The sequence below is a fragment of the Oryctolagus cuniculus genome, chromosome X, assembly GCF_051225735.1.
Source record: "Oryctolagus cuniculus isolate XC-2025 breed Fujian yellow rabbit chromosome X, ASM5122573v1, whole genome shotgun sequence".
In the NCBI taxonomy this organism is placed as follows: domain Eukaryota; kingdom Metazoa; phylum Chordata; class Mammalia; order Lagomorpha; family Leporidae; genus Oryctolagus; species Oryctolagus cuniculus.
Genome location: NC_142888.1, coordinates 87,302,924 through 87,325,711, shown reverse-complemented (window position 1 = coordinate 87,325,711; position 22,788 = coordinate 87,302,924). Strand labels below are relative to the sequence as shown.

The following is a 22,788-nucleotide window of genomic DNA, read 5'->3' as shown; positions in this document are numbered from 1 at the left end:
ATTTTTCCATTTTTTCCATTTTTGTGTGTCTTCTTCTATTTATTTCTTTAATGTTTTATAGTTTTCATTACAGAGATATTTCACACCTTTGGTTAAATTTATTCTAAGATATTAATTTTTCTGTAGCTACAGTGAATGGTTCTGATCTTACAAGTTCTTTCTCAGTCATGGCATTGTCTGTGTATACAAAGACTATTGATTTGTGTGTGTTGATTTCATATCTTGCAATGTGACCAAGCTCTCTTACGAGTTCTAAGAGTCTCTTACTGGAGTCATTCAATTTCCCTATAGATAAGATCATGTCATCTGGAAATAGGGATAGTTTAACTTCTTCCATTCCAATTTGTATACCTTTGATTTTTTTTCTTGCCTAATAGCTCTGGCTAAATCTTTCAGAACTACATTGAATAGCAATGGTGAAAGTGGGCATCCTTTTTTGGTTCCAGATCTTAGTGGAAATGCTACCAACTTACCTTGTTAAATATGATACTGGCTGTGGATTTGTCATACATGCATGATTGTATTTAGGAATGTTAACCACTATACCAAATTTGTTTAAGGTATAATGAAAGTATGCTGTATTTCATCAACTGCTTTCTCTGCATCTATTGAGATAATCATGTTTTTTCTTCAATTTGTTAATATGACATATTACATTTATTGATTTGTGTATGTTGAACCATCTGTGCATACCAGGGATAAATCCCACTTGGTCCGTGTGAATGATCTTTCTGATGTGTTATTGGATTTGATTAGGTAGCATTTTTTCGAGGATTTTTGTACCTATGTTTACCAGCGATATTGATCTATAGCTTTCTTTCTTTGTTGTATATTTTTCTGGTTTTGGAATTGAGGTGTTTGGGAGCTAATTTACTCCATAGTATATATTAGCTCTTTCAATTGTTTTGAATAGATTGAAAAGAATTGGAATTCTTCTTTAAAATTTTGGTGGAATTCAGTTGTGAAACCATCCAGCCCTGGGCTTTTCTTTGTTGGGAGGTCATTATTACTGATTCAATTCCCATCCTTGTAATTGGTCTACTTAGATTTTCTCTATCTTCCTGACTCAATTTAGGTAGATTGTGTGTGTCCAAAAGCGATCTATTTCTTATAGATTTTCAAATTTCTTGGCATACAGCTGTTTGTAGTAATTCCTGATGATGGTTTTTAATTCTGTGGTATCCATTGTATCATGTCCTTTTTATGTCTGATCTTACTAATTTTTATTTTTTCCCCTGCCTCCCCCATTTTTTGGTTAGTTTAGCCAAAGGTGTATCAATTTTGTTTAATTTTTCAAAAAACAGCTCTTTTTTCCCTGATATTTTATATTATTTTTGTCTTCATTTGATATATTTCTTCTCTAATTTTAATTATTTCTTTCCTACTACTAATTTTTGGTTTGGTTTGTCTTTGTTTTTCCTGGTCCTTGATATGTATTGTAAGATCATTGATTTGCTGCCTTTCCAATTTCTTTTCTCCAAAAAAAAAAAAAAGATTTAATTATCCATTTGAAAGGCAGAGTTACAGAGATGCAGAGACAGAGAAAGAGAGAGAAAGAGTTCTTCCATCTTCTGGTTTACTCTCCAAATGTCTACAATGGCTGAAGCTGGGCTGAGCTTCTTCCAGGTCTCCCACATGGACACAATGACCCAAGGATCGGGCCATCCTCCTCTGTTTTCCCAGGCACACCAGCAGGGAGCTGGATCAGAAGAAAAGTAGCTGGGACTCAAACTGGCACCCATTTGGGATGCCGACACTACAGGCAGTGGCTTTACCTACTACCCCACAGCTCTGGCCCTTCTGATTTCATGATGTAGACACTAACTGTTATAAACTTCCCATAAGTCTTGATATATTGTGCTGTTATCTTCATTCATTTTTAGGAATGTTTTCATTTCCCCTTTGATTTCTTTTATGATCCACTGTTCATTCAAGAATATCTTGTTTAGTATCCATGTATCTGCACATTTTCTAGTTGATTAAATTATTAATTTCCAGCTTCATTCCAATGTGGTCAGAAAAGATACATGGAATGATTTCTTTTTTTTTTTAATTTGTTGAGACTTGCTTTATGGCCCAGTATATGGTCTATCCTAGAGAAAGTCCCATGTACTGATGAAAATAATGTGTATTTTGCATCTGTGGAATGAAATGTTCTATATATATCAATTAGTTCCATTTACTCCATAGTATATATTAGCTCTGTTGCTTCTTTGTTGTTGCTTTTTGAGTTTTAAGTTGTTTATTTAAGCCATCTCCTGCCACAAGCAACAGGATAAAAGATCAGTATAGTGGTCATCATTTGATACAAGTAAGGAAGGTGAGCTTAAGTTCCCATATATTTTTCTGGTCTGCATGCAGAATGGTAGTCCAAACCTGGCCCCTGGTGCCTGTGAAGGTCCAAGTTCTCTTCATTCATCTGCAAAGCCAGCTGGAAATGGATTCACAAGAGGTTTATAGAATAGAGTATGGTCCCTAACTCCCCAGGGAAAGGACTTCATCCTGATACAGGGACGGGGATAGGCGGTGAACCTGGGTCTCTTGTACTCTCTTTAGTTTCACTTCAGGTAGACCTTCAGCATGATCACGCACATGCCCATGCCAGGGAGTGCAACAAAGTAGGTGAGGGCCTTCCGCATGCAAGCTGAGCCCTCCTCACCATGGGCACTGATCGATATAGGCCATTCCACCTGTAGGCAGGACTGACCTAGAAGCCGAGAAACCCTGGACCCAGTTGCTGCTACCTCTGCCATTTTTCTCCTGGACTACATTTTTTTGTCTTATTGATCTGTCCACTTATGAAATTATGGTGTTGAAGTCCCCTATCATTATTGTATTGGTATCTGTGTCTCCATTTAGGTCCATTGACATTTGTTTTAAATAGCCAGGCATCCTGTTATTGGGTGCATATACATTTATTATAGTCACATCTTCCTGTTGAATTGATCCCTTAATCATTACGTAATATCTTTCTTTGTCTCTTTTAATAGTTTTTGTGTTAAAGTCTATTTTGTCTGATATTAGGAGGGCTATGCCTATTTGTATTTGCTTCCTGTTAGCATTGAATATCTTTTTCCATCCCTTTATTTGCAGTCTGTGTATATCCTTGTTGGTGAGGTGTGTTTCTTGTAGGCAGTAATTTAATAGATCAGTCTTGTTTTTTTTAATCCATTCAGCCAGTCTGTATCTTTTAATTGGAGAATTTAGGCCACTTATATTTAAGGTTATTACTGATAAGTAATACTTGGCCCTACCATTTTTCCCATAATTATTTCTCTTGTTTGCTTTGGATGTCCTTTGTACTTTTACTGGAAGATTTTCTGCCTTTATATTGTTTCATAATGATGACCATCATTCTGTGTTTGCGTAGCACATCCTGAAGAATCACTTGTAAGGCTGGACAAGTGGTGACACATTGTTTCAATTTGTTTGTTTTAGAAGGTTTTTATTTCAACTTAATTTCTAAATGACAGCTTTGCTGGGTACAGTACTCTGGGTTGATAGTTTCTTTCTTTCAGGACTTGCACTATGTCTCCATTCTCTTCTAGCCTGTAGGGTTTCTTTCTTTTTTTATAAGATTTATTTATTCATTTATTTGAAAGGCAGAGTAACAGAGAAGAAGAGTGAGAGAGAAAGCTCTTCCATGTGCTGCTTCACTCCCCAAATGGCCTCAACAGCCAGAGCTAAGCCAATCTGAAGCCAGGAGCCAGGGGCTTCTTCTGGGTCTCCCACACATGAGTGCAGGGCCCCAAGTACTTGGGCCACCTTCTACCATTTTCCTAGGCCCTAGCAGAGAGCTGGATCAGAAAAGGAGTAGTCAGGACTTGAACTGGTACCCATATAGGATGCTGGCACTGCAGGTAGCGGCTTTACCCACTATGCTACAGCACCAGCCCCACCAGTAGGGTTTCTGATAAGAAATTTGTTGTCAGTCTAGTTGGGAATCCTCTGTAGGTAATCTGGCTATTCTCTCATGCACATTTAGAATCTTTTCTTTATGATTTACTATTGAAAGATTGACTATAAAGTGTTGTGGTAAAGATCTTTTCTGATTATGTCTACTAGGAGTTGTATGTGTTTTCTGTACTCGGATGTCATTTTATTTCTCCAACTTAGGCATGTATTCTGCTATTATTTGGCTGACTAGACCTTCTAATCCATTCTCTCTTTCCACATCTTCAGGAATTCCTAAGACCCATATGTTGGGTCATTTGATAGTATCCCATAAATCTCCAATACTTTTTAAAATTTTTCTAATTTCTTTTTTTTTTTTTTTTTGGTCTGACTGAAAAATTTCCAAATATTTGTATCCTAGGTTGGATATTCTTTCTTCTGTCTCACCAAGTCTGTTGCTGAGGCTTTCCACTGTATTTTCTACTCGACATATTGAATTGCTCATTTATAATTTTTCAGCTTGATTTCTCTTCAATATCTCTATTTCTTGGAAAAATTTTTCATCCATATCCTGCATGGATTTCTTTATCTCATTAATTTCTCTTTGTTTCTGAGTAATCTGAATTGCCTGCATGAGAGCTGCCATGACCACTACTGGCATTAAGATGGTTGCTGGGCACCCTTGTTGGGGTATGAGGAGAAAGAAACACGCTTTTCTTTCACGAGGCCTCACTAGGGCTTCAGGCTGGCCTCAAAGTCGTGTGGTCCACAATGTTCTCCCTCAGGCAATATCAACACAGACAGGGGCTGCAACAGTCTGCTCTCATCTGTCTCTCAGAAGCTGGCATCTCATCCAGCCTGCTCTGCTGCAGGAATTGCAGGTGGCGTCCCCACTTGTTGCTGCATATTAATATTGTCCATGCTGCTCCAGGGACCTCTCTTCTTTCTGTAGAATTTCTAATGCATACTTCTATGCAACTCTCCCCAGGAAATACACTTCCTCTACTTTTCTTCTATAATATTTCTCTGGTAAAAATCAGCATATCTTTTCCCTAATCAGTCATATTGGAATCCTCCTATAATTCTTTTAAACTTAGTTTTTCCTCACTGTACCATGAACAGTTGAGGAGTGGTAAATAGATTTAGATTCTAATTCTATTGCTTAAAAAATTGCCTGGTTCAGAGTAAGCATTTAATAAATATGTGATATGTGGTATTCCTAAACTTTGCACAAGCATTTCTTGGTAAGCAACTTCACCATCATTTCCACCACCAAATATTGTGCCCTAAGGCAGACAGTCCAATTGCTCATTGAATTTGGCTCCCTTTTTTCCCTTGGCACATAACTAGAATGCACTCCTGAATCTCCCTTAAACTTAGATGTGGCCATATAACTCAATTTCTGGCCAGTGAAATGTGAATGAAAATGATGTAAGATACTTCCAAGCATGGCACATTAAAAATGACTCAAGCAATCCTGTCATCTCTTTCTTCCTCCATCTGCTGCCTAGACGCTGAAATCCAAGGTAACCTTGAAACCTATGCATTGAAGGTGACAGAGCCTGTGTCTCTGAATAAGTAAGAAATACTTTTCTATTGTGTTAAACTACTTGAGTTTCTTGATTTAGCTGCAGCCACAGCTAGAAGTGCTTTATTGATACATGTTCATAATTGTCAATGTCTATATATTATTATATTTGCTCAATGTCTAAAATCTTCTAATGGCTCACACCATTTCTTGGAGCACTATTGAATTTAATTTTTTTCTGTTAAGTTTAAGCTGTGAGAAGTATTCTCTGTTCTGTAATAGGTTTTATTTTCCAGTGTCATAGCATCATAATGCTTTGATATCCGCCAAATTGTTTTCTGAAATGTTCACAGTGAGAAAAAATAGTAGTAAGTAGTTTGAATCAGAATTTCCTAGTAGGCTTTCCTAGACTGTCTGTGGCAAAAATACAGTGAATAAGTGATCTCTAGCTATTGTGTAGAAAATATCTCTAACTTAACCTGAACCTCCTTAGACAAGGAATAAACCATGGTGGGATGGTGGCATAGATGAGGAAAAAAAATAATTATAGAAAAACATGGCCCAGAGGATTTTGAGTGATTGAATGTTTTAGGAGCTTCTTTGTGATTAGTTGGCAATGACTTTGAAATAGACAGCCATCTATATCAGGCAAAAGAAACTATCTGAAAAAAGGCATGTAGAGGTCTGCCATGAGAATCAATAGGAAAACTCTCACCAGAACAACTAACATGGGCAAAAGGAGACAGTAACTGAAAATAATTTTAACTCTGAGCATATAAATGAATGACTTAGAATGACTTAGAATGGGCTAACTCCCAAAGTGTTTTTTTTTGTTGTGTTTTTTTTTTTTTTTTTTTTTTTTTTTTTTTTTTTTTTTTTTACAGGCAGAGTGGACAGTGAGAGAGAGAGACAGAGAGAAAGGTCTTCCTTTGCCGTTGGTTCACCCTCCAATGGCCACTGCGGCCGGCGCGCTGCAGCCAGTGCACCGTGCTGATCCGATGGCAGGAGCCAGTTGCTTCTCCTGGTCTCCCATGGGGTGCAGGGCCCAAGTACTTGGGCCATCCTCCACTGCACTCCCTGGCCACAGCAGAGAGCTGGCCTGGAAGAGGGGCAACCGGGACAGAATCCGGTGCCCCGACCGGGACTAGAACCCGGTGTGCTGGCGCCACAAGGCGGAGGATTAGCCTAGTGAGCCGCGGCACCGGCCCAGCCCCAAAGTGTTTTTAAAAGTACATATTTACCTACCACTATAGAAAAGAAAGCCCGATTTGGTCAAAGTGATTAATAATTGCTGTGAGTTTAAATAACAAACCTATAAAACAATTGTCTCTGGGTAATTATATTTCCATTTATTTATTTATTTATTTGAGAAACAGAATTACAGACAGACAGAGGGAGAGACAGAGAGGAAGGTCTTCCATCTGCTGGTTCACTGCCCAAATGGCCGCAATAGCCAAAGCCAGGTCAATCCAAAGCCAGGAGCCAGGAGTTCCCTCTGGGTCTCCCATACAGATGCAGGGTCCCAAGTTCTTGGGCCATCATCTACTACTTTCCCAGGCCATAGCAGAGAGCTGGATAGGAAATGGAGCAGCTGGGACTAGAACTGGTACAGGCCCAGTCCACTATGTGACAACACCAGCCCCAACATTTCTTTTAAAATTATCCTAGGTAGCATCTTCCCTTAAATGAAGAGTTTAATCAATATTTATGATATTACTTTTAAAAGATTTATTTATTTGGAAAGCAGAGTGACAGAGACAGATGGAGAGACATAGAGATCTTTCATCCACTGGTTCACTCCCCAGATGTTGGCAACAGTCATGGCTGGGAGAAGCTAAAGCCAGGAGCCTGGTACTCCACCTGGAGCTCCCATGTTGGTGGCATGCAACCAACTACTAGGGCCATCATTTACTACCTGCCTCCCAGGTGAACATTACCATAGAGCTGTATCAGAAGCAGAGCAGCCAGGACTCAAAACTGGCACTCCAAAATGGGGTGCAGGCATCCCAATTGGCAGCTTAACCCACTGGTCCACAAAGCCCATTCCTGATGTTATTGTTTTAATAATTTATTTTTATAAAATAAAACATCCATCATAGAAAAATTCACTTTTTATTACCTTTTCAATCTTCCAAATTTGTAGCAAACCCCAACCAGATGGCTTCTATTCTGAAATCTAAGGTACCACAGATCATTTGATGGCAAGACTTGGACATTTTAGTCTTAAGACTTAGGGAAAATAAGCTTTTATTTTTTTTCCTCTCAATAGAACTGAGCTTACTAATTTAATTCAAATTTTACAGACCCTTTCCCAATTTTGAAAAGCTTAATCTTCAACACTGAGTTCCCCAATCAAAATCCTTAGCCTGAGGCACCACAATCATTGAGTCCAAACTTCAAAGTTGATAAAAAATATATTTGCTGCATCTTTTTACCTTTCCTCTTTGTAACATATCATTCAGGATTGCCCCACACTCCAGGGGCCATTCACATTTGTGTAATCTGTGCTCCGTTTCAACAGGTCCCTAAACTATATTAGATGTCCTAATTCCAAGTAAACCGGAAGCTCCTCCACAGGACAGTTTGGAATATAATGTGCTGTCTCCTCAATAGTATTTAAAGTGAGGAAAGACAATACTCTCAATAGGCAAGAAATCACTTTTTATCCCTCTAGCTACTTTAACATTTTTCTCATTACTCTTGGTTTTCTGCCATTTCATTCAATTATGATATATCTCGGTGTGGTATTCTTTGTGTTTATTCTACATAATGACTTTCTCAAATTTGTGGTTGATGATTTTAATCAAATTTGAACAGCTTTTAGCCAGTGTTTCTTCACATAATGTTTCTGCCCTCCTCCTTTTCTGGACTTCCAATTATATGTAAATAAGATAGCTGAATATTGTTCAGAGGTCACTGTTGATCTGTTTTATTCAGATTTTCCATCCATATCCCTCAGTTCTGATAACTTCTATTGCTTAATCTTAAGGTTCATTACTCTTTTCTTCTGCAACATTTATGTTCATTTTATTCCATCCAGCAAATGTATCTTTTCAGCTCTAGATATATTTGGTTCCTCTGCATATTCTCTATTTCTATCTTTATTATGTTCATATTTTCCTTTAAATCCTTGATATTTATAATAACTATGTTAAACTAATTTTATGATGGGTAAGCATTTAACCTAACAGTTAACATGCTGGTTAAAAAATCCATGTCCGACATAAGAGTAGCTGGGTTTGATTCTCTACTCTGGCTCCTGAATCCGGTTTCCTGCTAGTGCAGACCATGGAAGTCAGCAGTGATAGCTGTGGCCACAGCCCAGCTCTAACCTCTATGGACATTTAGTGAATGGACCAGCAGAAGCCAGTTTCTCTCTCTCTCTCTCTCTCTCTCTCTCTCTCTCTCATATCATTATATCATTTCTGGATCTGTTCGTATTGAATTGATTCATTCCTACTTGGGCATAACATTTTATTATTAGGGGTAGACCCTTCTGTATTTTCTACTTATTTCCTTAGGCTTTCAATGAGGCCTCTCCACTCAGAATGATCAGAATTCAAACATTCCCCAGCCCTGTGTAAGCTGTAGGAATTGTTCATCTCATAATTCTCAGTAGCACATTGCCTAAGCTTGTAAACTTTCACTCTGTTAATGCACAGTTTAATATTAAGACAAAGATTCAGAAGCATCCCATGCAGATTTGTGGAGCTATTTCTGTTGGTAGCTCTATTTTCTCCAATATTCTGCCTTGTAAATACCAGTCACCTCAGCCCCTCCCAAACTTCAATTCCTGTCTCCTCAGTTCAGTGTGGCTATTATGCTGTATTTGCATTCCCCTACCCTAGACTGAATTCCAAAAAATGCCCCGAGGAAGAAATCTACATTTACTTTCAAAGTTGTCTTGCTTTATTGACCTTCTCCTGTGGCTCAAAGTCCTGTGTTGCCTGTTACCCAATTTCAAAAACATCATTTCATATCTTGCATACATTTCTCTACTTCTTTACACTGAGAGAGGAAATCCAGTACCACTCATTCCATTATGGCCAGAAGCAGAAGTCATTATCTATTTATTTATTTGAAAGAGTGAAAGATAGATCTTGCATCTGCTAGTTCACTGCTTCAGTAGCCAAAATAGCAAGGACTGGGCTAGGACAAAGCCAAGAGCCAGAAATTCCATCTAAGTCTCCCACACAGATGTAGGGGCCATTTTCCATTGCTTACCCAGGTACATTAGCAGGGAGCTCGATTCGAAACAGAACAGCCAGGAATCAAACCAGTGCTCATTTGATGCCAGCATCACAAGCAATATCTTAACCTGCTGTGCTACAACAGCCCTGCAAGCAGCTGTTTTGAAACCTCTCAGTCCCATTATGTCTTAGCATAGAATCTAGTCTTGTTTAGTTAAAGGGTATTCCAAACAATATTTTTTCCTTATTAGTTGAAAAATAGGTGAACTCAAGACCAGCACTATGGTGTAGCAGGTAAAGCCACCACCTGCAATGCCGGCATCCCATATGGGCTCTGGTTCTAGTCCCAGCTGCTCCTCTTCCAATCCAGCTCTCTGCTATAGCCTGGGAAAGCAGTAGAAGATGGCCCAAGTCCTTGGGCCCCTGCACCAGCATGGAGACCGGGAAGAAGCTCCTGGCTCCTGGCTTCAGATCGGCTCAGTTCTGGCAGTTGCGCCCAACTGAGGAGTGAACCAGCAAATGGAAGACCTCTCTTTCTCTGCCTCTCCTTCTCTTTCTGTAACTCTGACTTTCAGATAAATAAAATAATCTTTAAAAAAAAAGAAATATAGATGAACTCTAAGCATCTTGTGATGTCTTATTTTTACACACTCTTTCTGCTGTCCTCCCCAACATACATCATGCTATAAGGTTACACTGAAAGCTTTAGCTTTGAACAAAAGCTTTTGAGATTAAAGCTTCGAGTGAGGAGTATATTCAGTTGTCCTTCAATGGGTAAGTAAACATTTATGAGTTGCCTTTTTGTATGCAAGATTATTAGGAGTTCCTGCTGCAGAACAAGACATTTTTCTCCTCTTTTAAAGAACATGCCTCAGCTCTTTGTGAACTTGAAATGCAAGTCTTATTTTATTCATCTTTCATTTGCATTATGTACCTTTAGTCGTCAATGATCACTAAAATCATTTGGACTTCAGAAGCCTTTGCAGAGAAGTGATCAAACAGGCGAAGATTACATTAGTCATTTAGTTTTTCCTTCTTTAAACCAGAGACATTATTCATTGCAGTAGTTTGAACATAATTTAGTGCCCCAACTCACACAGACATTTAAACCCCAAAGTCATAAGTTAATGGGACTGCAGGTGGCAACTTAGGGTGTTTAGGAGGTGGGCCTAGTGGGAGGTCCTTAGGTCATTCGAGTTTGAGTCAGACCCACCTGTTCTTTCTCAGCATCTTGGCTCACCATGCGATCCTAACTCTGTACAAGCTCTGCCATTCTCATCACCCACCCTCACCAGACATCAAATCAGTGTAGCCCAATCTTCAACTGTGTGCCTCAAAAGCCATGGCCCAAAATGAATCTTTCTCCATAAGTAATTTTTCTTAGATATTTATTTGTAGTCATTAAAATCTGACTAACACATTCCCCATCTACCCTCACCCCATTTTAAGATTGTGTCTTACATAAAAGAGCTAATGAAATTAATGACTATCATTATCAAATTTTGCCTTGTCATAGAGGGACATTACTGGAAGCTTTGCATATTAGGTTATTTCCTTGTCTTTTATGAAATTGTTTTGTTAGACTTTTGATGCATACTTGTTAATTTTTATTTGTTTTCAGTAATTTTATTAAATGACTTATCCACAATTACTTCATAGTACCACTACTTAATGCTGTTTCTCACAGGAAGTGTGAGATCCAAAAGATAACATATTTATAAGGGTTATCCAGCAATCAAGAAATGGAATTAAAAAATAAACTTTTACCTCTGAATCTTTAAGCTAAATTCTTCCATTCTACTGAGTTTTTTTAAAAAAGTTTTATTTTATTTATTTGAAAGGCAGAATAACAGTGAGAGGGAGAGGGAGAATGAGAGAGATCTTCCATCTGCTGGTGCACTCCCGAAATGGCCTAAACTGCTAGGGTTGGGCCAGGCTGAAGCCAGGAGCATAGAACTCCATACTGGTCTTGTGTGAGGGCAGTAGGAGCCCAAGCACTTGGGCCATCTTCTTCTGCCTTCCCCCGCACATTAGCAAGGAGCTGGATCACAACTGGGGTAGCCAAGATTCAAACCATCTGGCATGTGGGATGCTAGCATTGCAGGCAGCTTAACCCACTGTACTGTAGTCCAGCGCCCCTCTTGAGATTCTGAAAACACAACCTGCACCCAACACCGTCATACCACCGCAATACCATCATAACATCTGAGTTACAATTGAATTATTGCATAACTTTTGATCCCTTACCCTATTATTTTCATAGTAGTCTCCATTGATATGTGCTATGGTGCACAGTAAATTATTTTTCATTTTCGTTTCTGTAATCTAGGAGGATATGACATGATGCAGGGCCGAAGAGACATGACATGATGTGATGTGAGGTGATGTGAGGTGACCTGATGCAGAGGAAATGAGACGTGACGTGCTGAGCAGAGACGTGATGTGACGTGACGCAATGTGACGCAGAGCAGAGAAGCCGTAACATGATGTAGAGCAGAGGAGATGTGACCTGAGGGGTAGAGAAAATCAGACGGGATGTGCTGGGCAGAGGAAATGAGCTGTGCAGGGCAGAGGAGATGAGACGTGAGGACCAAGAAGGAAGAGAAAGAATTTTATGTAGTAATAATCTCAAATATTTACAATTGAGAATAAATATGTGACTTAATAATCAGCATTTTTCTGGGAAAGTTTCAGTATTTAGGTTTTATTTCATTTGTTATATATTATTACTTTTTGGTGGAAGATTTGCCATATTATTTTTCAAACCAGCAACTTTTATATGAAATAATTTGATAACTTCAGAAATTGAAATACAGAAATAATTAGGTAACAGTAAGGGAACATGAGATAGTAAAACTACATCATTATTTTAAAGGATTAGGGAAATATATTTGGCCTTTCTGCCATAGTGCTACACACCATTAGATTACAAGATTTCCTTTTGATCTCTCACATGGAAATATGTTTGTTTATTGTCTATTTTTTTGAAGTTGAAAGTCTTTCATTGCATTTTATAAAAATGAATCACATCATACCGTGTGCTATGGCTTAAAGGAGATTAAGGGAGCCGTCTTGCAGATGTTCTAACTTTGGATCCCTCTGTTCACAATCCTTTTCTTCCCAGCATCCCCTTTAGTGGTGAGCTGTCATATTTCCAAAGAGATGAGAGACTCTCCCCCAAAAGCCTGTTACATCAAATAAAGAGAGACATTGGAATAAAACAATGTAATCCGAGCCAGTAACTCTTCTGTGTGTATGGAGATCTTAAAAGAAGTAATATTTTCTGACATAAATATTACATTCTGCCAAATCCTGAAAGAAATAGCAGGAATCTACATATTTTCAAGTAAATACAAATGTTAGCAGTTTTACTGGTAATGGAAGCAAAATCTTGATGCTATGTCTTCGTCAGTTCAAAAAATTATGTCTTGTGAATACAATTTTTAATTTCGACAACAAACTATACTGTTCCTTTCCAGCCTTCATGTGGCTCCTTTTCCTTTCTCACTTTGGGAACACAATTCAAATCATTAGCATTAATTGCCACAATGTCTGTGTCATTGAGACATATATAAAGTATATCTGAGTCCTGACTGAAAGGGAGAATAGCACTCCACAGATCCTTTTCATAAAAACAAAAAGAATCTACTTGGCAATTCATATAGTTTTTAAATAGTTCCTGACACTGGAAAAATGCATGTTTTGCTTTCCCCAGAAATTTCTGTGCATGCTATAAAAACTGTTGACTTGCTAATAGTGTGCACTACTTTTATATGTGTTATATTATTGTCTCAGAAGAAGGAAGCATGTGTAACACTGTATTTAGAATGGATTTTTTTGTTTAATACAGGTACTTAGTAAATTTATTTGCTCAAACTGATAAATTAGTTCTGAATATTTAAGAATTCATAACCCAAGTACAAGTATACTCCCATCATTTATACTGAGGAGCAGCATGAGGTGGTTGGGATGAGTGTGGACTCTGGGGTCAGAGTGCCTGGATTGCATCACAGGTGTACCGCATTTGGTCTTGAATTCTTGGGTAAGTTACGTTATACCTTTTTGTCTCAGTTTCTTTAATAAGCATTACTCAGGTGTTAGCTATAATTTGGAAGTGTACCCTCTCACACACACACACACACACACACACACACACACACACACACGGCACATACCTCATAATCATCTATTCCTACAACATTCATTATAGGGTGTTGTCCTGGTGAAGCAACCCAGTCTCACTATTTTGCTCTTTGAAACAATTACTAACTTGTTAAATAAGTTTTGTCCTATTATGAATTCCATGCCCATATTGCTGTTCAATGAATATACATCTAAATAAAAAGAACAGCGCCAATTTGGACTTATCATTTCCCAAACAGTAACTCCATTTTGATTCAAAACCTATGCATTTTCTAAAACCTAATATAACATTTTCCTTTGAAATCAAGTAGGAAGTTGTTAGCAGTATCTTTCAGAAATGTTCCAATCATGGTCATCTTCTATGTACTAAACACATTTTACATGTATAATGAGATTTGTGTATTAGTGACATCTGTTGCTGCTTAATCATCTCCTATGAATAATAATGAATAATAACAGAAAATGGGTTTAGGAAGTCTGTGTTTTAATTAAATCTGTTTACCTCAAGTTTCATCGCATTTCTTTCATTCCCTGGGCATAGGTTCCACTCTATGCCTTGGTACAGTTTTTAATCCCTGCCTAGAGCAGGCATTTATCTTTATTTGCATTGCCTCTTCTATGCCTAGGGCCATTGACTCAGAGTCTTCTAATTTTTACCCACAAACCAACTTATCTTTATCATGTTACTGAGACTTTTGAGTTTCTAGAGTTCAGAAGGAAAATGTTTCCCAGGATCATGGCCAGCTAATTCAAATGTTAGGGACATACTAATGAGGCCAAGGCCATAGATTTGATTATTATAAGGGCCAGTTAGATTTCTTTTTCCTTCAGGATAGTTCTGCCAGAGATGTGTACCCTTGACCAAAAGAGAGATTTACTGAGAGGTCATGGATTCTTAAGCAGGAAAATATCACCATTATTAAAAAAAAAAAAAACAGAAAACAGAAACCATAAACAAGCAAAACACTCAGATGCACATCTGACAAGTTCTGAATCAACAGAGTGACCTTTGTTTAAGCAATGCCAATATCTCAAAGCCCCACTAGGCTGTGGTTATAAATGAGGTCACATTAGCCATAATAATGCCAATATTTACTGTCTTATTATTTCCACTTGTGTTTTTCAGAATTTCTTGATTCTCTCCCTCAAAATGTCACCCAGTTGTGTAAGAAAATCTCGGTCTCAACTGTGCTCACCAGTTTTATTCTCATGTTGTGCTTCAGACCTTTTACTGATGTCAAATATCAAGGGGATACTTGAAAATGTCATGTTGCTGCTGTCATTGCTGCCATGCCATCTTGTGCAACCATGCTTTCTCGTTGAGGGTAATCTCTTCCTTTGTTTTCCAGAGCAGAAAACCTTGTGAGGAGCCAAAACAATATGTAGGGTCTTTTCAGGTTTTCCTGTGTCAGTACCACTCTGGATAAAAATTGGAAGAATGCTACTCTGCCACTATTTATAGGCCATTTTCACCTGGGCACTGAAACAGCATTGCTTATGTCTGTCACTATTGCTATTGTAAAAATAGCTCCTTTGGCTTCTGTCTTTGATCTTGCTTTCCATAAGGCTCAGATCCCACTCCTTGACACTAGGGTGGAGGAAGTGGTGGGGAAGACACCAACCACCATCTTGGCTTTTCCATCTGTTACACTACAGGAGCCCAAAGTGCATATTATTGATTACTTCCAAAGAACCCACTTGAAAGTCTGATTACAGGAGACACGGGCTTATTCTATTTACAGGAGTAACTGATGGCGGCTGGTCAGTCAGTAATCCTCACTGCCTGGCCAGAGTAGACTGCCTTCAGTAGTAAACACAACTGGTTTGTGGAAATGTTCCCCAGTGTTCCACAAGGCTATCACCTCAAAGACCCAAACAACAGCAGTATTCAGCTTACATTTGTCCTCTCCACCAGATTTTACTTAAAATGTTTACTCTGGGTGGGAGTAGTAGGCCTATCCCAAAGGTCAGCTCCAAGGCATAGAAATGTTGTTTCGCATGGGGGTTGGGCAGCATTATGAGCCTTCCCTACACCATCTTCCTTTATTAACTCTGAATCCTGTGCGTAAATCGAACAAAACCTTCCTTTGCCTTCTCCACCAACCCCCACCATGCAAACTAACTGCCAGTTTATCATAGCCATCTTGTCTTGCGTAAATTCTAGCAGTAGATATAACAAAGCTCAAGCTGAAATCTCCACTATGTGTTTAAAGAAGGAAACCTCCTCAAAAATCAGAATGCAGACTCTGTTCTGAGCCAGGCAATCTTAGAATACTCTGATGGAATTTCAAGTGAGCATGGAAGATATTGATGCTTGTTGTGACTCACACTTTGCATCCCTGTCTTCCCTAAATTACTGGCTGGATGCCTGCATTTTATTCTCAAAGATGTCTCCCTTCATGTATGTCCTTTGATCTTTACACTGAAGTCTTTCTGGAAGAGGGTCAGGACAGCATTGTTATCTGTCATCTCCAGCTGAGTGTAAATCTTCAAAGGAGTTAAATGGGTTTTGATAGGAAAAGAACAGGAGACAAGCAAACCCAGAGAAGGAAAATGGAGTGTGCACTCTGGAGAGGGAGGAAAAAAGGTAAGAGACAGGCTGCAAGTATGAAGATAAACCTTACTGAGTTCATTGTGCTTTCTGAAGACTCTGCCTTTTTATTAAGTACACTGCCTGTTAGCCAAATCTCTGACACTGCATTTTCCATCCTCCTCTATCATGGGAAACAATCTTTCCTTACCAACGGTTAGTTTGATGCCCTACAAAAAAAAGAACATCTTGTCCATCTTGTTTATGGGCATTTCACTCATTCTTCCAATCTCCCTCCTTCACTCCTCTTGTTTCATCTTCTATCACAATCACAAGACCAACAATAACAACAAAATAAAACAAAGCAAAGACCCCATCATAAATCTATCCTCCATGACAGCAAACAAAGAAAGGAAAAGTAGAGTCCAGAGTAGGCTGCCTAGTTTGCATTAGTAGATATTCCCTTAGGCTTCACAGTTGTATTTTCTTTTGGGCCTGACTTAAGTGGGCTGTTTTTTTTTTTTCTTATTTTTATGGCTGATCTACAACATTATGAAAGTGAACTCCTCATAATTCACTTGATCCAAAGTATCCATCAACACTAAACCAGGTCAGTTTAGACCCTACAAAGAGATTTTTATTCTCTGGGAAAATGTCGATAGTAGAATGCTTTCCTTATAAACAGGTCTGCAACATGGGCCCTTTGCAAAGTTTGGGGCATTCTAGTGTTTGAAGAGACGGACACCCTCATACCATAAGCTGAGATATGGGTACTATCCATTAATAATAAAGATGTGGCCTAGTAAATATCAAAGCCCACAGCTTACCTTCAGAAGTTATTCATGTTCATCTTCACTCCAGGAATAAGGTCTGAGGTGAAGAAGCACTAGCAGAAATCTTATGTGATTCCTATTTTCTTTGAAAGCCGTAGCCTTGACTTGGTAGTTAAGTAAGATCAGGAGTTACTGAAGCAACCATTCATGCTGAGGGGCATGTAGTCCCTTAATAAGTCACAGCTGGTAGTTATCAAATCCAAATGGACTTGATATTCCCACCAGCACAGAGGAATCAATATTTATCAAGAGGAAAAGTAATATTTATTACTGCCATTTGAAGGTCATGCATATAAAGTATATATGAGTAATGTTAAAGCTCAGAGCTATTTCCTCTCACAATTGGGTAGGTAGAGTTCCTCTGCTTCGTTAGCCACAGTGCAATAGCCTTGCTTCTCCCTCAGCGAATGCCTAATCCCTTCTTTTCTCTTGCTTTTTGCTACAATACAGTTCTTAAAAGTATTAATACTATTTAGGATAAGCAGAAGGAAAAGTTAGAGGACAACGCAGGGCTTCACCCAGGAAGAGAATCTGTACAAATTAAGAAGGCTCCCATGCTCAAGTTATGGCCTCATTTATCCTGAAAGAGATGAGGCTCTCCCCTCACTGGAATGTTTTATGCAGCATTCGTTCATCCAATCAATGGCTGTTTACTGCCTGCTGTGTCTCAGAGTGTCTCGCAGGTATCAGGGATTAAAGGAACTTAAGTCCTTGACTTCACAGAGGTAATGTTCTGGTGGTAGAAGAAGCAAAACAAAAACAAATACACACAGAAAAACATACATTTATCTGAGATAACTGGGAAGAATAAAAATGAAGCAGGGTAAGGGGAACAAGAAGAAAAATGATGGTGCTATCTTAAACAGGGTAGCCAGGGAAAATTTCTCTGAAAAAAAAACTATCATTTTTTCTTTTATAAAATAAAAATTAAATTTTTATTAATATAAAGAGAACAAATTTTGTGTATTTCATAAGTACGATTCTAAGAAGATAACCATACTTCCTTCCCTCTTCTTTCCCTCCTTCAATCCCACTCTTTCCTTTCTTCCTTTTTTTCTTTAACTTTTATAAAAACATAATTTCAGTTCACTCTATAATCACAGGCTTAATGCACCACTAACCATATGATTCAACAACTAAAAAGCAGAAAGACCACAGTTCCATGAGAGTATGAACAAGGGCTAAAAACAATAATCAAATCACAAGATGTACATTTCAATCCTAAACTTTTTTATATTCTATAAACTACTACATATAAGACAAAACATGTGTTATTTGTCTTTTGGAGACTGGCTTATTTCACTAAGCATAATGGTTTCTAGTTGCATCCATTTTGTTGCAAATGACAAGATTTCATTCTTTTTTTTTTAACTTTTATTTAATGAATATAAATTTCCAAAGTACAGCTTATGGATTACAATGGCTTCCCCCCATAATGTCCCTCCCACCCGCAACCCTCCCCTTTCCCACTCCCTCTCCCCTTCCATTCACATCATGATTCATTTTTGATTCTCTTTATATACAGAAGATCAGTTTAGCATACATTAAGTAAAGATTTCAACAGTTTGCTCCCACACAGAAACATAAAGTGAAAAATAGTGTTTGAGTACTAGTTATAGCATTAAATCTCAATGTACAGCACACTAAGGACAAAGATCCTACATGAGGAGTAAGTGCACAGTGACTCCTGTTGTTGACTTAACAAATTGACACTCTTGTTTATGGCCTCAGTAATCACCCTAGGCTCTTGTCATGAGCTGCCAAGGCTATGGAAGCCCCCTGAGTTCACTGACTCTGATCATATTTAGACAAGGCCATGGTCAAAGATTTCATTCTTTTTTATGGCTTAGTGGTTTTACCATAGTGTATATAGGCCACCTTTTCTTTATCCAGTCATCGGTTGATAGACACCTGGGTTGCACATTCATTGAGCATACATTGTGTATCAGACATATGAATTAACTAATGCCATCTTCACTAAAATCCTAGAAGTAGGACTGTTATTATCCTTGTTTAACAAATGAGGAAAATAGGCACAAGAGAAGTTAATTTGCCCAAGGAAACATAAGAGACAGAAAATTGGGGTTGGAAATCAAGGAGTCTGATATCAAATCTCATCCTGGAATAAGTGTGATATTGGCATTTTGGACTCTGAAAAAGGCAGGGGATGCACACACTTTCTCATTATTCCTTCAAGGAACCAATAGTACTGTATGAAAAATAGTTATTGAAGTTGAATAAGGGAAGTGCATGACAGACCTCAGAAAGTAAAAGTGGAATGACATCACGAGTATTTCTATGTGTGGTTATTTTACACATATAGCCTCATTTAATCCTGTCAACAAAACTTTGAAGAAGTCATAAATGTACATATTTTGCAGGAGGAAAAAAACCTGGGGTACAGAGTAGCTAAGCAAATTGCCCAAGGTCTCATGGAAACAAAATAACAATATGATGAATTTCAGTTGATTTTTCAGCAAAGTCCTTGCTCGCTCTTTTTTTTTTTTTTTTTTGACAGGCAGAGTGGACAGTGAGAGAGAGAGAGACAGAGAGAAAGGTCTTCCTTTACCGTTGGTTCACCCTACAATGGCCGCCACGGCTGGCATGCTGCGGCCGGCGCACTGTGCTGATCCGATGGCAGGAGCCAGGTACTTATCCTGGTCTCCCATGCGGGTGCAGGGCCCAAGCACTTGGCCTGGAAGAGGAGCAACCGGGACAGAAACCGGCACCTCGACCGGGACTAGTACCCGGGGTGCCGGCGCCACAGGCAGAGGATTAGCCTAGTGAGCTGCGGCACCGGCCATTGCTCGCTTTTATATACCAAAAATCAAGACAAGGAAATACAGAGTAAAATGCACGAAGATAGTGTGAGAAGAAGGGAGAGACCACCGAGCAAGGACCTAATAGGATGGGAGAGCCTGAGGACCCACAGTAGCCTAAGGAATTTTTAATGACATCATCCTCAACTTGTTCTCCCACATAAGCGTTTTAGTCTGTTCAGACTGCTATAACAGAAATGCCATAAACTGGGTAGCTTATAAACAACAAATTTGACTTCTCACAATTCTAGAGGCTGGGAATTCCAAGATCAAGTTGCCACCAGATTTGTTGTCTGGTTGAAAGCTCACCACTCTGTCTGATTAATAGTGCCTTCTAACTGCATCCAGTGGAAAGGGCAAGGATGCTGTCTCTGGGGCAGCTTTTCTAAGAGTACTAATCCCATTCATGAGGACCCCAGCTCCTGAAGGCCCATGCTCTTAACACATTTACAGTGGGATTAAATTTCAACATATGAGTGGGGTGAGAGCATGGAAAGAGCACAATTAGACCATAGCACCAAATTAAGTGAATTCTTAAGAATTCTTGTGATTTGGGTATTTCAAGAATTAGCCTGTCTAGTTTCTCACTGAGACCTGTATGTGAACAGTAGACGTGCACTATTGTCTATAACAACTACACTTGGAATCAGGTGCTCCAGAAAAGAAACACAGGTAGACTTAGTGAAGCAAATTTTAAGAACCATTTGGTATTGAGAAGTGGCATGTCATTGGTCATTTTTTGTTTGTTTTCCCTCAGAAGCACAATTTAAAGCTGTCAGCCTTTAATGAAATAACTTGAGCTATGCCTTCCCTGCCAAACGTTGTCTTTATAATGCTAGAGTTGTAACACCATGGGAATATCAGAATAATAGGACAATGGGCAGTGTTATCAAAGAAAGCCAAATGGCACACCGCCTGTCTCATGCCATGGCCTGTATGTGGTATGGGGAAGCCAGGATATGGTCAGATCACTTAGTGGAAATGGATTGACTCACCCATTCATCATTCTGAGTGAGCAGCATGTCTGACTTTCCCCCCACTCCTGCTCTGCCTTGCCTTTCTTTCCCCTCTCTCCCCTTCAGTTCCCACACACAAAGTCTTTGACTTTTGCTGAATGTTAAACTAACAGAGCAGCAACCATGCTTGCCTGTTCTATCTTTAACAGAACCTTAGGTGTCTCCTCACAAAGGGGAGCAGAGGCCTTCCTCAGTCTGGAAAGTTGGCCAGCTCCATCATTTGTACTTTTCAGGTAACTCTTTAAGCCTCCATTTTTCTCAGCATTAAAATGCTATTTCATTGGCTATCACTTCATTGAAACTTTTTTTTTTACATTTTTTTTAACTTTTATTTAATGAATATAAATTTCCAAAGTACGGCTTATGGATTACAATGGCTTCCCCCCCATATCGTCTCTCCCACCCGCATCCTTCCCCTTTCCCACTCCCTCTTCCCTTCCATTCACATGAGGATTCATTTTCAATTCTCTTCATTACACATCTTTGAAAACTAGGTGTTTGTGAATTCATCAAGTGTTGTGCAAACTAGTGTTTTAAAAGGACAATGTAGGAGCCATTATTGGGATGCAGTGAAATAAGCTGCCACTTGGTGATGAGGGCATCCCAGGTAGGCCCTGGTTTGAGTCCCACCTGCTCCACTTCCAGGACAGCTGCCTGATAATATGCCTAGGAAGGAAGCAGAAGGTGGCTGCCACCCATGTGGAAGAACAAGATGGAATTCCTGAATTCCTGACTCCTGGTTTTAGCCTGGACCAGCCCAGGCCTTTGTGGCCATTTGGGGAGTAAACCAGAGAATGGAAGACTGATATTCTCTCTCTCTCTCTCTCTCTCTCTCTCTCTCTCTCTCTTTCCCTCCCTCCCTCCCTCCCTCCCTCCTCCTCCCTCCCTTTCTCTCTGTTCACTCTGCCTTTCACATAAACAAATACATCTTTTTTAAGAAAAGGAAAATGTATTTGTCTTAGAATGCTCTCGGGATGAGAGAAACCATTGAAATTCACCTTTGACTCTAGGAAGGCAAGTAATAGTCTTATAACCTAATGTCTGTCTAAAAACTTGGTTAACACTGAGTTGAATATAGATAAACTATTAAGAATGAAGTTGATTTTAGGAGCCTTTGGTAAGTACATAGGGTTTGAGGACCTAGAAACCAAGAAATCTATTTTGCAATGGATTTTTCCAGTGTTGCTCTAAGGGACTATGGTAGATCACCTCCATGACATTCCTCTGACCAGTGGCTCATGTGCAGAATGAATGTAGTGCTGCTTTACCACAAATCTTTTGCAGAAATGTCTTCCAGGAACTTTAATTTCATTTTTTAAACAAAGTAGAGAAAAATTGAATTGACATTTTTAAATAGAAAGATTTATTTATTTATTTAGAAAGAGTTACACACACAGAATTTTTTTATAGATTTATTTTATTTATTTGAAAGACAGAGTTACAGAGAGAGGTAGAGACAGAGAGAGAGAGGTCTTCCATCCGCTGGTTCACTCCTCAGATGGCCGCAATGGCTGGAGGTGTGCCGATCCGAAGCCAGGAGCCAGGAGCCAAGAGCTTCCTCTGGGTCTCCCATGTGGGTGCAGGGGCCCAAGGACTTGGGCCATCCCAGTCCATAGCAGAGAGCTGGATCAAAAGAGGAGCAGCCAGGACTAGAACTGGTGTCCATATGGGATGCCAGTGCTTCAGGCCAGGGCTTTAACCCACTGCGCCGGCCCCGAGAGAGAGAATCTTTCATCTGCTGCTTTACTCCCCAGATGGCCGCATGATCAGGACTGAGCCAGACAGAAACCAGAAGTCAGGAGTTTCAGCTGGGTCTCCCATGTGGGTGGCAAGTG

General features: G+C 39.2%; 1 protein-coding gene, 1 long non-coding RNA gene and 1 pseudogene across 4 annotated transcripts in view; 1 reads left to right on the top strand and 2 right to left on the bottom strand.

The window, feature by feature from the left end:
- The window catches only part of IL1RAPL2 (interleukin 1 receptor accessory protein like 2), a 1,320,043-nt gene that overhangs the window by 1,059,892 nt on the left and 237,363 nt on the right, over positions 1 to 22,788 (top strand). The gene's annotated exons all lie outside the window — the stretch shown is intronic.
- On the bottom strand, positions 2,412 to 2,753 carry LOC127484978 (cytochrome c oxidase subunit 6A1, mitochondrial pseudogene; annotated as a pseudogene).
- On the bottom strand, positions 11,269 to 17,299 carry LOC149119695 (uncharacterized). Of its 2 annotated transcripts, none has more exons than XR_016228314.1 (3): positions 17,113 to 17,299; positions 12,648 to 12,797; positions 11,269 to 12,170 (listed from the first exon to the last, which is right to left on the bottom strand). It is a non-coding gene; the product is annotated as an uncharacterized LOC149119695 (long non-coding RNA). The 2 variants fall into 2 exon arrangements; XR_016228313.1 differs by having other exon boundaries at positions 11,437 to 12,121; positions 17,113 to 17,286.